The sequence below is a fragment of the Ochotona curzoniae genome, unplaced genomic scaffold, assembly GCF_017591425.1.
Source record: "Ochotona curzoniae isolate NIBS_2020 unplaced genomic scaffold, NIBS_Ocur_1.0 contig_1, whole genome shotgun sequence".
In the NCBI taxonomy this organism is placed as follows: Eukaryota; Metazoa; Chordata; class Mammalia; order Lagomorpha; family Ochotonidae; genus Ochotona; species Ochotona curzoniae.
The window spans coordinates 33,007,156-33,018,110 of NW_024464918.1; the positions used below are offsets into that span (position 1 = coordinate 33,007,156).

At 42.8% G+C, this 10,955-nt stretch overlaps 1 long non-coding RNA gene across 1 annotated transcript; it reads left to right on the forward strand.

The window, feature by feature from the left end:
• The first annotated feature begins 568 nt into the window (after window positions 1-568).
• On the forward strand, window positions 569-8,221 carry LOC121153687. Its single transcript, XR_005883438.1, has 3 exons — window positions 569-642; window positions 6,233-6,311; window positions 8,174-8,221. It is a non-coding gene; the product is annotated as an uncharacterized LOC121153687 (long non-coding RNA).
• The last annotated feature ends 2,734 nt before the right edge of the window (window positions 8,222-10,955 follow it).

Genomic DNA, 10,955 nt, shown 5'->3' on the forward strand with positions numbered 1-10,955 from the left:
GTAAAAATCTTTTCTTTGTTTTAAGGTTTGTTTATTTGAATGGCAGAGTTATATAGAGATAGATGACAGAGGGAGATCTTCCATCTGCTGTTTCGCTCCCCCAAATGGGTGCAATGGCTAGAGCTGAGGTGATCTAAAGCCAGAATTAGGAGCTTCTTCCAGGTCTCTGACCTGGGTGCAGGGTCCTAAGGACTTGGACCATCCTCTGCTGATTTCCCAGGCCAGCAGCAGGAAGCCGGATCTGGAAGGGGAGCAGCTGGGAGCAGCTGAAACACAGAGCGGCATCCATATGGGGTGCTGGTGCTGTAAGCAGAGGCATCCTCTACCATGCCATGGCTCCAGTCCCTGTAAATATATTTTCATAAGCAATATGAAATAGGTTTTAGGTCACTAGAAAATAGTGTATCTATACCAATTATTTAATATGATGATAAATAAAATATTGATTGACAAATATTATGTTGAACATGGAGGATTAATGAACATGTTTGTACTGTACTAAATTTATTTAGAAAGTATATTAATTTTTTTTACATTTTATCATTTTTAGCACAATACTCCAAATTCTTGTGTCTTCCATGGAAAAGCATTCTGAGTAAAGGCATAAAAATGAATTACAAAAGGATCCAGTTTATTTAAAAGGTGAGGAAATTACAGACACCTGTATACCATGCTGAGGGTAGAGTGGGCCAGGAAGGGAAGAGATGACACAGATGTAGTCCCCTACTCTTCTGTGTCTGTGGGAAGAGTAAGAATACACCCCCTCTCCTGCCTCTCCCCTGCCCTTCTCTGTCCCTCCCCTGCCCCTCTTCTACCCCTCCCCTGCCGCTCCCCTGCCCCCGGCTCCCATTAACAGGACTTTTTCCTCTTCTTCTTTTTTTAAAGATTTACTTTATTTTTATTGGAAGGGCAGATACACAGAGAGAAGGAGATACAGAGACAAAGATCTTCTGTTCGCTGGTCTCCCATGTAGGTGCAGGGTCCCAAGGTCTTGGGCCACCCTCCACTGCTTTCCCGGGCCATCAGCAGAGAGCTGGGTGGGAAGTGGAGCACCTGGGACACAAACCAGTGCCCACATGAGATGCCAGTGCCTGCAGGTAGAGGATTAACCCGTTACACCACCACACCAGTGCCAGTAAATCTTTTGACCTATCCTAAACTCATTAAGATTTTGCTCGCTGCAGCTACAGAGAGCTCATATTTTAAAGTCCCATAATATTATCAAGCGGCAAAGAACATGTCCACAGAAAAAATGCATTTTCCCCGATGATCCATAGTGCTCCTTTAAATGCTAAGCATGTGTAAACAAATTATGACATGAGAGGATTACAGATGCAAACTATGCATCTTGAGTTTTTCCTGAGATGGATGAGAAGTCAAATGAGGTAAAGAGGATGCAGATTAAAAAAAAAAAAAAAAACAGCCTTGAGTGGCATTCAGAGCATCCCCAGCAGGCAGGAGGAAGTTAGGAAACCTAGCAGCAAATCTTTGCAGATACCGGTTTTCCTTGAGTTGCTTAAAAAAAAAAATCAAACAGCTGCATTGACTTCTAAGTGAAGCTGAACAATTGGGAAGAAACTCACTTGGGAAAGCTGAGAGTCAAATTGAACATGAGCATCAACTCAATAATGAACAGCTATAACAGCAATGCTTGACCTAGATATTAAACAGACTGGTTGAGATCTAGTCCACGGGCCAATGTCAGACCTAACTGTAAAATCTTCCCTCTGCTGCTGCTGTCAAGGCAGAAAGACAGATGTTCAAATAGCAATGCTAAAAGCAAATATTTTTCTTGCATTTTATTTTATTTGAAGAATGCTCCCATCCTCTGTTTCTCTCCCCAAATGTGGGCAACAACCAGTCTGGACCAGGTAGAAGCCAGCATATTGGAACTGAATCTAAGTTTCCCATGTGGGAGGCAGGGACCCCGCTACTGAGCCATCACCTACTGCATTCCCGGGTATAGATCTGCAGGAAGCTGGACTGGGAGCAGAGCCAGGACTCAAACCCAGTCCCTGCCACATGGCACGTGGGAGTCCTAAGCACTGTTCCAACTGCTGGGCCAAGTGCTGGCCCCCTCAAAGCAGGTGTTTATGAGTGCCATACTAAGAGCTTTGTTGGATTTCTCAGTATCCCAGTAATCTGTGGGGGCCAACTTGAGTCTCCAGAGCTGGCATGAGATTTTTAAGTTAAAGACATTTGAGATTCAACATATGCAGGAAAAAAATCCCTTTTCAGAATTTCTTTTTAATTTATTTTTATCTGAGAGGCAGATGATGGAGAGAGAAGGGGAGAAAGAAAGAGAAGAGCAAGAGGGAGAGATCCCAAGCCAGGAGCTTCTTCTAGATCCCCCCACGTGGGTGCAGGGTCCCCAGGCTTTGGGGCGTCCTCGACTGCTTTCCCAGGCCACAAGCAGGGAGCTGGATGGGAGGTGGAGCAGCCGGTACATGAGCCAGTGCCTGGATGCTGGTACCACACATGGAAGATTATCCTGTTGTGCCACTGTACAGCCCCTAAGACTTTCTTTTACTGAATGAAGGGGAAAACTGCTAGAAATGAGATTGCTATCCATGTGGTGAGCATTTTTGTATCAAGTCAATGGATGGAGGATCTCTCTGTGTCTACCTCTGCCTCTGCTTTTCTAAAATAAATACATAAATGTTCTTAAAAGGACTTTTACCTTAAAAAGATCAATTTTAAAACGGAATTCGTATCTTCATCCTGAATGTTTTCATGTTTATCAGGAAGGACATGATTTGGGTAACTGCAAGTTTTGCCCAAATTTTTTCATAAAAGCAAAGACCAACGAAGTATTTCATTTCTGCTTACTTCCTTCACAAACCGGTTTCTAAGGTTGGTATGTTTAATTCATTGGAAAAAATTCCTGACAGACAACTGAAAACCTGACTCAGGGTGAAAGAATCCAGCATACGTAAGGCTTGCAGTTTGTCACATGTCAGTAACGAGGAAGCTGAGCAGACAACGCACAGGACAGAGACCAGCAAGCCTGGCCTGTCAACCTCCAGATGAGCTCTAACTTTGCACAGTGCTGGGGGTGGCCCAGGCCAGCCACCAACGGCAGTCTGAAGAAGGCAGCTAGGCAAGATCATGGAAAACCACTGCGGTTCAGTGGATGAAGGGGAAAGGAAACTGCGATGGGGAGGCAAAGCTAAAAGGTTCTGCCGTGAGGTTACTGAGTCAGGGCTTACTCTAACAAGGGAATTGGGCATCACCAGATGCATTTGACAGAGACTCAAAGGCAGGCAGAAAAAATGACAAAAAGAAAGTCTAGAGTGAATAACGGGGAGGGCTTCAGGGATGCTGTGATTGTTAGATATGGGCTAGTGAGCTGCACAGAATCTTGTTTGATTGGTTTAGAGGCATGAGAGTTCTCAGAGAGCTCAAGGAAAATACATATTATGAAAAAACTATGCATGAATTTCAAAGCTCTTTTGTACCAAAGTAAGCTTATCTTTTGATTGCGTTTTCTTCACACTTTGCAAGTTTCCTTGCATTTTACTTCCTGTCATTAGTCTCATACTGGAAAACTGACAGGCACAGACCAAGGTCTGATACTTCTGGACCGAGTGGCTTAACTGCTGTGGTTGCTACAGATAACTGGCTCCAAAATCTGTTGGCTTTCAAATTGTGATCTGACCTTTCCCTTTGGCACGTTTAGTACACATCTTCACATTGATATGTGGTCAGTAAAGACCACTTCCATTATTTGTAAATATGTCTCATGAGAATACCTTTATTTATTTTTTAACCGTATCATTTTTTAAAATTCTGAAGCAAAATGACCCAGGAGAAATAGCCCTGATCCCTAATCCTCACAAAACACTGTATTATGAGTTTTGTTTTGTTTTGCTGTTCGATGCTCATTTTTTTTAAAGATTTTTAAATTTTTATTGGAAAGGCAGATCAGATTTATGGAGAGAAGGAAAAACAGAAAGAAAGACTTTCCATCCACTGGTTCATTCCCCAGTTGGCCACAGCAGTTGGAGCTGAGCTGATCCGAAGCCAGGAGCCAGGAGCTTCTCCCAAGTCTCCCATGCAGGTGTGCAGGGTCCCAAGGACTTGGGCCATTCTCTGCTGCTTTTCCAGACCACAGGCAGGGAGCTAGAAGGGAAGTTGAACAACCAGAACATGAACTGGATAGAGACTATATAAATCCCGGCGCTTACAAGATGAGGATTTAGCTGTTGAGCCATTGCATAGGGTCCTCGTTTCCTTATAGTCCAGGAAATTAAGGCATTAAGAAGTTAACATGCCCCAAACATAGTTGATAAATAATAGACAGAACTTACTACCAAGTGTATCTGATGCTAAATATTAATCTTCACTATTGCATAAAAGTGTGACTCTTCACAAATTGAGTTATCTGACATTTTAAAACACCATGTGATAGTCCTGCTTGAATTACTGTTGAGTCTGATCCTTTCTACTTCTGGAAATGCATTCTTGGCTTTTGAAAAACCAGTAACATGTAGAACACAGTTAAAACCAGTGAGAAGGTAGGGTAGTGTGAGGCTTGTGTGCGTTCTGCTTCGAGCACCATCCATCTCCTGCGTTGCTGATGGTCAAGCTGCTGCCAGTGTCGCTTCCTGCAGCTTTCAGCAGGTCATGAACCCTTGACCGTTGTTCATATGCTCACTCAATAGCCATTTTCCTTGACCCTTTTAAAGCCCTCTCGGTTCGCATTTAACTTCCTTCAGGTTGTAGGGTTTGTCCATATCCGTTCCCAGAGCTTCCACTCCACGGTTTTCTTTGCTATATGATATTTGACTGTGTAAGGGACTGTTGACAAACATGAGAATTCTTTCCGGTTTCTGGCTTCTGAATAATGCGGCTGTGGCTGTTTGTACTTTTCCCCTTATGCACGTTTATAGGTATTCCTGTGCTGTGTAACACCTAGCAGTAGAATTATCGACCATGAAATATAATCATAGTGAGCTTTCATAACTGCTAAACAGGTTTCAAAGTGCTTGTAACAATTTAACATTCCTTCCAGCCATAGAAAACACTTCTGTTCACTCTGTGTTCTTGCCAGCACCTGGCATTAGTTGTCTTCTTAAGTGTACCTATCCAGGTGGGGGTATAGTACTTTTTCATTTTGTTTTAATCCAAATTAGCAATATTGGTAATGAAATTAAATGCTTTTTAAATGTTTATTGGTCATTTGAATATCTTTGTGAAGTACCTGTTCATCTCTATTTATAAAAAAATATTTCTATTTATTTGAAAGGCAGAGTTACAGAGAGAGAGAGAGAAAAGAGAAAGAGATGTAGTGAATGACACACACACAGAGAAAGAGACACTTCATCTCTCCGGGTGACTACATTGGCCAGGCCCAAGCCAGGAGCCAGAGGCTTCATGTGCGCTTCCCACATGGGTACAGGAGCCCAAGGGCTTCAGTCATCCTCTGCTGATTACCCGAGCACATTAGCAGGGAGCTGGATTGGAAGTGGAGTAGCCAGGTCTCTTAATTGGCACATATGGGAGTCCAGGACTGCAGGGCACCAGTTTAACTTGCTGCACCACAGTGCCGGTGCAAAGCAGGAATGTACAAACTCTTTACCCATTTTTCCTTTTTTTTTTTTTTAAAGATTTATTTTATTTTTATCGTAATGTCAGATGTACAGAGAGGAGGAGAGACAGAGAGTAAGATCTTCCGTCTGATGATTCACTTCCCGAGCAGCCGCAATGGCTGGAGCTGAGCTGTTCTGAAGTCAGGAGCCAGGAGCTCTTCCAGGTCTGCCACATGGGTCCAGGAACCCAAGGCTATGGGCCATCCTTGACTGCTTTCCCAGGCCACAGGCAGGGAGCTAGATGGGAAGCGGGGCTGCTGGGATTAGAACCGGCGCCCATATTGGATCCCAGCGCATTCAAGGCGAGGACGTTGGCCACTATAGGCCACCACGCTGGACCCTTACCCATTTTTCTATGTTGTTATTGTTTCATCATTTTCCTGTTGATTATAGAGTTTATCTGGTTATAAATTGTCTTTTATTATATGTGTTACAAAACATTTTCTCCCATCATCCCGAATTTTTACCTCTTTTTTGTGAATAGTCATATTTTTCATTTCACATTCTACTACCACGATTTACAGGGCAATATGTCTAATGTAGTAAAAAGAAAATAGAAAGACAAAGATCTCAGAAATGCACAGTTTCTTACTTGGGTACAAAGGCCCAAGTACTTGAGCTATGTTCTATTGCTTCCCCAGATGCTTTTGCCTGGAGCTGGATTAGAAGTGGAGCAGTGGGGACTCGAACCTCCACCTGTATGAGATGCAGGAGTCACAGGTGATGGCTTAACCTGTTACGCTGCTACTTGTTTGGTTTTCATATATTGGACTGGTTAGAACCTGTGTTTTTGAAGATTTTTTTTTAAATTTCAAACAGTTACAGAGAGAAAGAGACAGATTTTGCATTTTCTGGCTTACTTCAAGATGGCTACAGTGCTTAAGGCTGGGACAAGGAGAAGCCAGGATACTAGACCTGCTTCCAGTTCTCCTACATGGATGCAGCAGTACGAGCACCTGAACCATCTCACGCTGCTTTCCCAGTTGTGTTAGCAGACAGCTGGAACAGAAGTAGAGCAGCTGGGATCAAACCAGTGATCACATGGGATGCTTGGAGTCACAGGTGGCAGGTAACTTGTTGCCCCACAACACCAGCCAGGACTTTAAAAACTGTGTTGAATAAAAGTAGTGGTTCCTGGTATTAGTTCCTTTCTCCAAAGTGAAACTTCTGAGGTGTTAAGTATATGTTTTTTGGGGACTTTTGTTTGTTTGTTCTTTTTAGATTCTGTTTTATCATTCTGCAAAATGTGGCCTGCAAGCGCCAGCATCCCATATGAAAACTAGTTTGTGTCCTGACTGCTCCACTTTCCATCCAGCAGGGAAGGTAGTGGGGGATGGCCCAAAAGCTTGGGCGCCTGCACCCTCATGGGAGTCTGGCAGAGACCTCTGCTTCCCGGTTTTGGATTGGCTCAGCTCTGACCTTCATAGCCATTTGGGAATTAACCAGTGGATGGAAGATCTTTCTCTGTCCTTCTCTCTGTAGATCTGCCTTTCCAATAACAATTAAGGAAATCTTTAAAAAACAAAGTAAAAAATTAAAGTTTTCATTTCTAGTTTATAACATTTTAATCACAAGTAGATGTTAAACCTAGTCAAACATCTTTTCTGCGTCTATTGAAATTATTACACAATTTATTTTCCTTTGTTTTATCAGTGAGCTTTATTGTTTCTAATATTAACAATCTAATTTATGAACATTAAAGTTATTTTATGCTGTCAATTTCCATTCATGTTTATTCACTCTGTTTACTGTTTTCAACGTTATTCTCTCCTGAATGTCTAACCTCACATCGGTTTTATGTCTATCTGGAGAACTTTCTGAAACATTTCCATTACCTGGTTGTCATAAAAATGTTTAAAGAAAAGTCCAGGACACAGGTAGTCAACACTTGTTTTGTTTGTTTGTTTCTTTGTTTTTAATTGGAAAGGCAGATATACAGAGAGAAGGAGGAGACAGAGAGAAAGATCTTCCATTTGCTGACTTACTCCCCAAGTGGCTGCAATGGCCAAAGCTGAACTGACCAGAAGCCGGAAGCCAGGAGCCAGGTCCACAATCAAATCAGCACTGAGCAGAGCCTGGATTTAGATGGGCTGATGGAACATCTCAGTCTTTCACTGGTACACCTCTCGTCTGCACTCCCAGCCTAGACATAGGCTGTTGTTTTTATAAGAATACCATACTTCCTGATAAATTTATTTTCTGAATTGCAAATTGCTCTTGAACAATCATACTTCCGTAACTTTTCTGTTATCATTAGTCATGTTCACCTAGCTTGCCCTGAAAAGAATCTTAGAAATGAGAAATGAAAGTGGAAGAAACATGTTAAAAACCTTTACACCAGATTGTATTTACAAACTATATTGAATCTACTACAAACTAATTAAGGATTTTTTTTTAAAAGAATAAATCAATACCCACAGTTCTGTTAACTAGTTCCCCACCTTCATCCCAAATCCCAAAAAGCTTTAAAAAAAATCTCCCAGTGACGATCTGATTCCACAGTAACACTGCCCAGGATACCTCCACAGGTAAGAGCCTGGGTTCAATTCCTGCCTCTTGCTCCTGATTCCAGTTTCCTGCAGATGCAGACCCTGGAATGCACGAGCTGGTGACTCAAGTGCCTGGGTTCCCGCCACCCAAGTGGGAAACCTGGATCGGTTCCCGGGTCCAGGCTTTAGCCAAGGCCAGTCCTGCCCCGCACAAGTGTCTGAAGAATGAACTAGCAGGTGGGAGCTCATATTCTTTGTTTCTCTTGCTTTTCCTCCTAAATACATAAAAATTGAAGAAAAATACAAAGGGAAAAATGTTACCAGTGATAACTTTCACTCAGTATTTGTAGGCATACTTTCGGTTACACATTCAACGTAATTACCATTTTAATGTCAGTTATTAAAATTGTTTTATGACATTTTAAAACACAGGTTTTCTAGCTACAGGCAGAATGCCTTCATCATGGGGCCTTCCGCGCAGGCCACATGATTGCCTAGTTAAAAAAGAAAGAAAGAAAACAAAACTGTGTTTCTCACCTGCTAGGCAGAGCAAAGCGCCCGCATTTTGGTCTACCCGAAAAGAGAGAGAGAGAGAGAGAAAGAGAGAGAGAGAGAGAGAGAGAGAGAGTGTGTGTGTGTGTGTGTGTGTGTGTGTGTGTGTGTGTGTGTGTGTAAGGTAACTGTTTTCTGCTCTCTAGTTCCCCCTTTCCACTGGCCAGAAAAGAGCGACAGAGCGAGGCTCCCCTCTCTCATTTCCGGAAGGGAGTCTCGGTGAAAAGGCAGAAGTGCACACACGTCATTTCCAGATGACAGTCTGGGGACAGTAAAAGAAACTCTTCTGTAAAATACCAATGTCTCTCTGAAACAGACCCCTGCCTCGTGCTGAAGCTACCTGAGCCCCTGATCAGAGCGCCTGGCTGCTTGTCCACGGCAAGCTTCCAGCCGGCACGCACCTGGGGGCGTGAGGATGGCTGCCGTGGTCGGTTCCTGCAACCCCTATGGCAGCGCTGCAATGGAGTTCTTGGCTCCTGACTGCATCCTGGCACAACCCCCTTGTGGGCATCTGGGGCATGAAGCAGCAGACAGGAGCTCTCTCTCTGCCTCTTGGACTTTATTTCAACATTGAAAATTGAAGATTAGTCATAACACATTTTAAAATGACAGTCTGAGTAATCAGTTAAGGCACTTGTGGAAATGGTTAAGCCATTGCACTATAGCCAAGAAAGAATCACTTCATAAGAATTAGGGGATATAGGTAAACTCTTAAAATTTTTAAAATGTACATTTTAATTTATATATATATATGATCTTGTCATAGTAAATGCCTCTAGGCAATGTATCAGAAGTAGCAGTGACAAAGGAAAGGATGGAGGTGTTTCACAGTAAAACAATTTTTACATTATTTTTTCAAAGAAAGTTGACTGGAGAACTTTTCTAAATTATTGAGTATCATCTCTGTGATAGCAAAACTACAAAGCACTTGAAAAATGGGGTGAAATCAAATCAGTTTATGGTTTGTAACTATGATTCATAAATGTTCTTTTAAAAAATATTTACTTGAAAGAATTAGAGAGAGGATGAGACAGGGCTTTATCTTCTTTTTTTAATATTTATTTTTATTGGACAGTCAGATACACAGAGAGGAGAGACAGAGAAGATCTTCCAGCTGCTGATTCACTCTCCAGGTGGCCGCAATGGCTGGAGCTGAGCTGAGCCGATCCAAACCCAGGTGGCAGGAGCTCCTTCCGGCTCTCCCACATGGATGTTGGGTCCCAAGACTTTGGCTCTACTGCTTTCCCAGGCCATAAACAGGGAGATGGAAGGGAAGTGGAGCATCCAGGACAGGAACCAGTGCATCCTTATGAGGATTGAAGGAATAGGATTAGCCAATTAAACCATTGTGCTGGACCTGTGTTTCACATTTTTTAACATAAAACTTTGAAAAAGATTTTAAAAAATTTATTTGAAAGTTACACAGAGAAAAGTATATACAGAGAGAGAGAGAGGAATCTTCTCTCCTGGTTCACTTCCTAAATGGCCACAATGACAAGGGTTACAACAGGTCTAAACCAGGAGCCAGGAATTTCATTCAGGTCTCCCACCTAGGTGACAGGGACCCAAGTACTTGGGTGATCTTCTATTGCTTTTCCCAGGCCTTTACCAGAGAGCTAGATTTTAGAGGAACAACAAACTAAAACCAGCACCCCTATGGGAAACATGTTGCAGACAGCAGCTATAACCATTACACTGTATGGCTGGCCCCTTGTTTTGTTTAAATGTGAATGTGGGAGAGATACTTCCTATATGTTGCTCTAGTCTACAAATGTCCATGACAGCCAGGGCTAGGTAGGGACCACAGCCAGGACACAGAAACTCATTCTGGGTCTTCCATGTGGTTGACAGAGAAAAAAAATGCTTGAGCCATCACCTGCTGCCTCCAAAGGTGTGCATGAATGGGAATCTGGAATTGGAAGCAGAGCTGGGACTCAAACCCAGGCCTTGTGATGGGGATTCAGGCAGCCGGAGTGACATCTTACCACCTGCCTGCCCCAGGGTTGCGTCTCTAGCCCAGGTTGACAACTGTGAGGCAAGCCACGCTGGCACTAGGATCCTAGGCTCTGTGTGTGGCTGGGGCAGTGAGATTCTCTAGCGCCATTTCCTTCCAAAACTGTACTGTGAGAGATCACTACCCACTCCACCAAATACAACCAAAAATTTGTATCCTAGTCTCAAAGTAAAACAGTGGGAGCTAGAGTTCCAGGAGATTTTTGCTACACAAATCAATAATCAATTCCGAAATAAGGATTTATTAATTACTAATAAAATGTTCAAAATGTGCCTTCACTAGCAGTCAATGGTGTAAAAGTTAAACCAT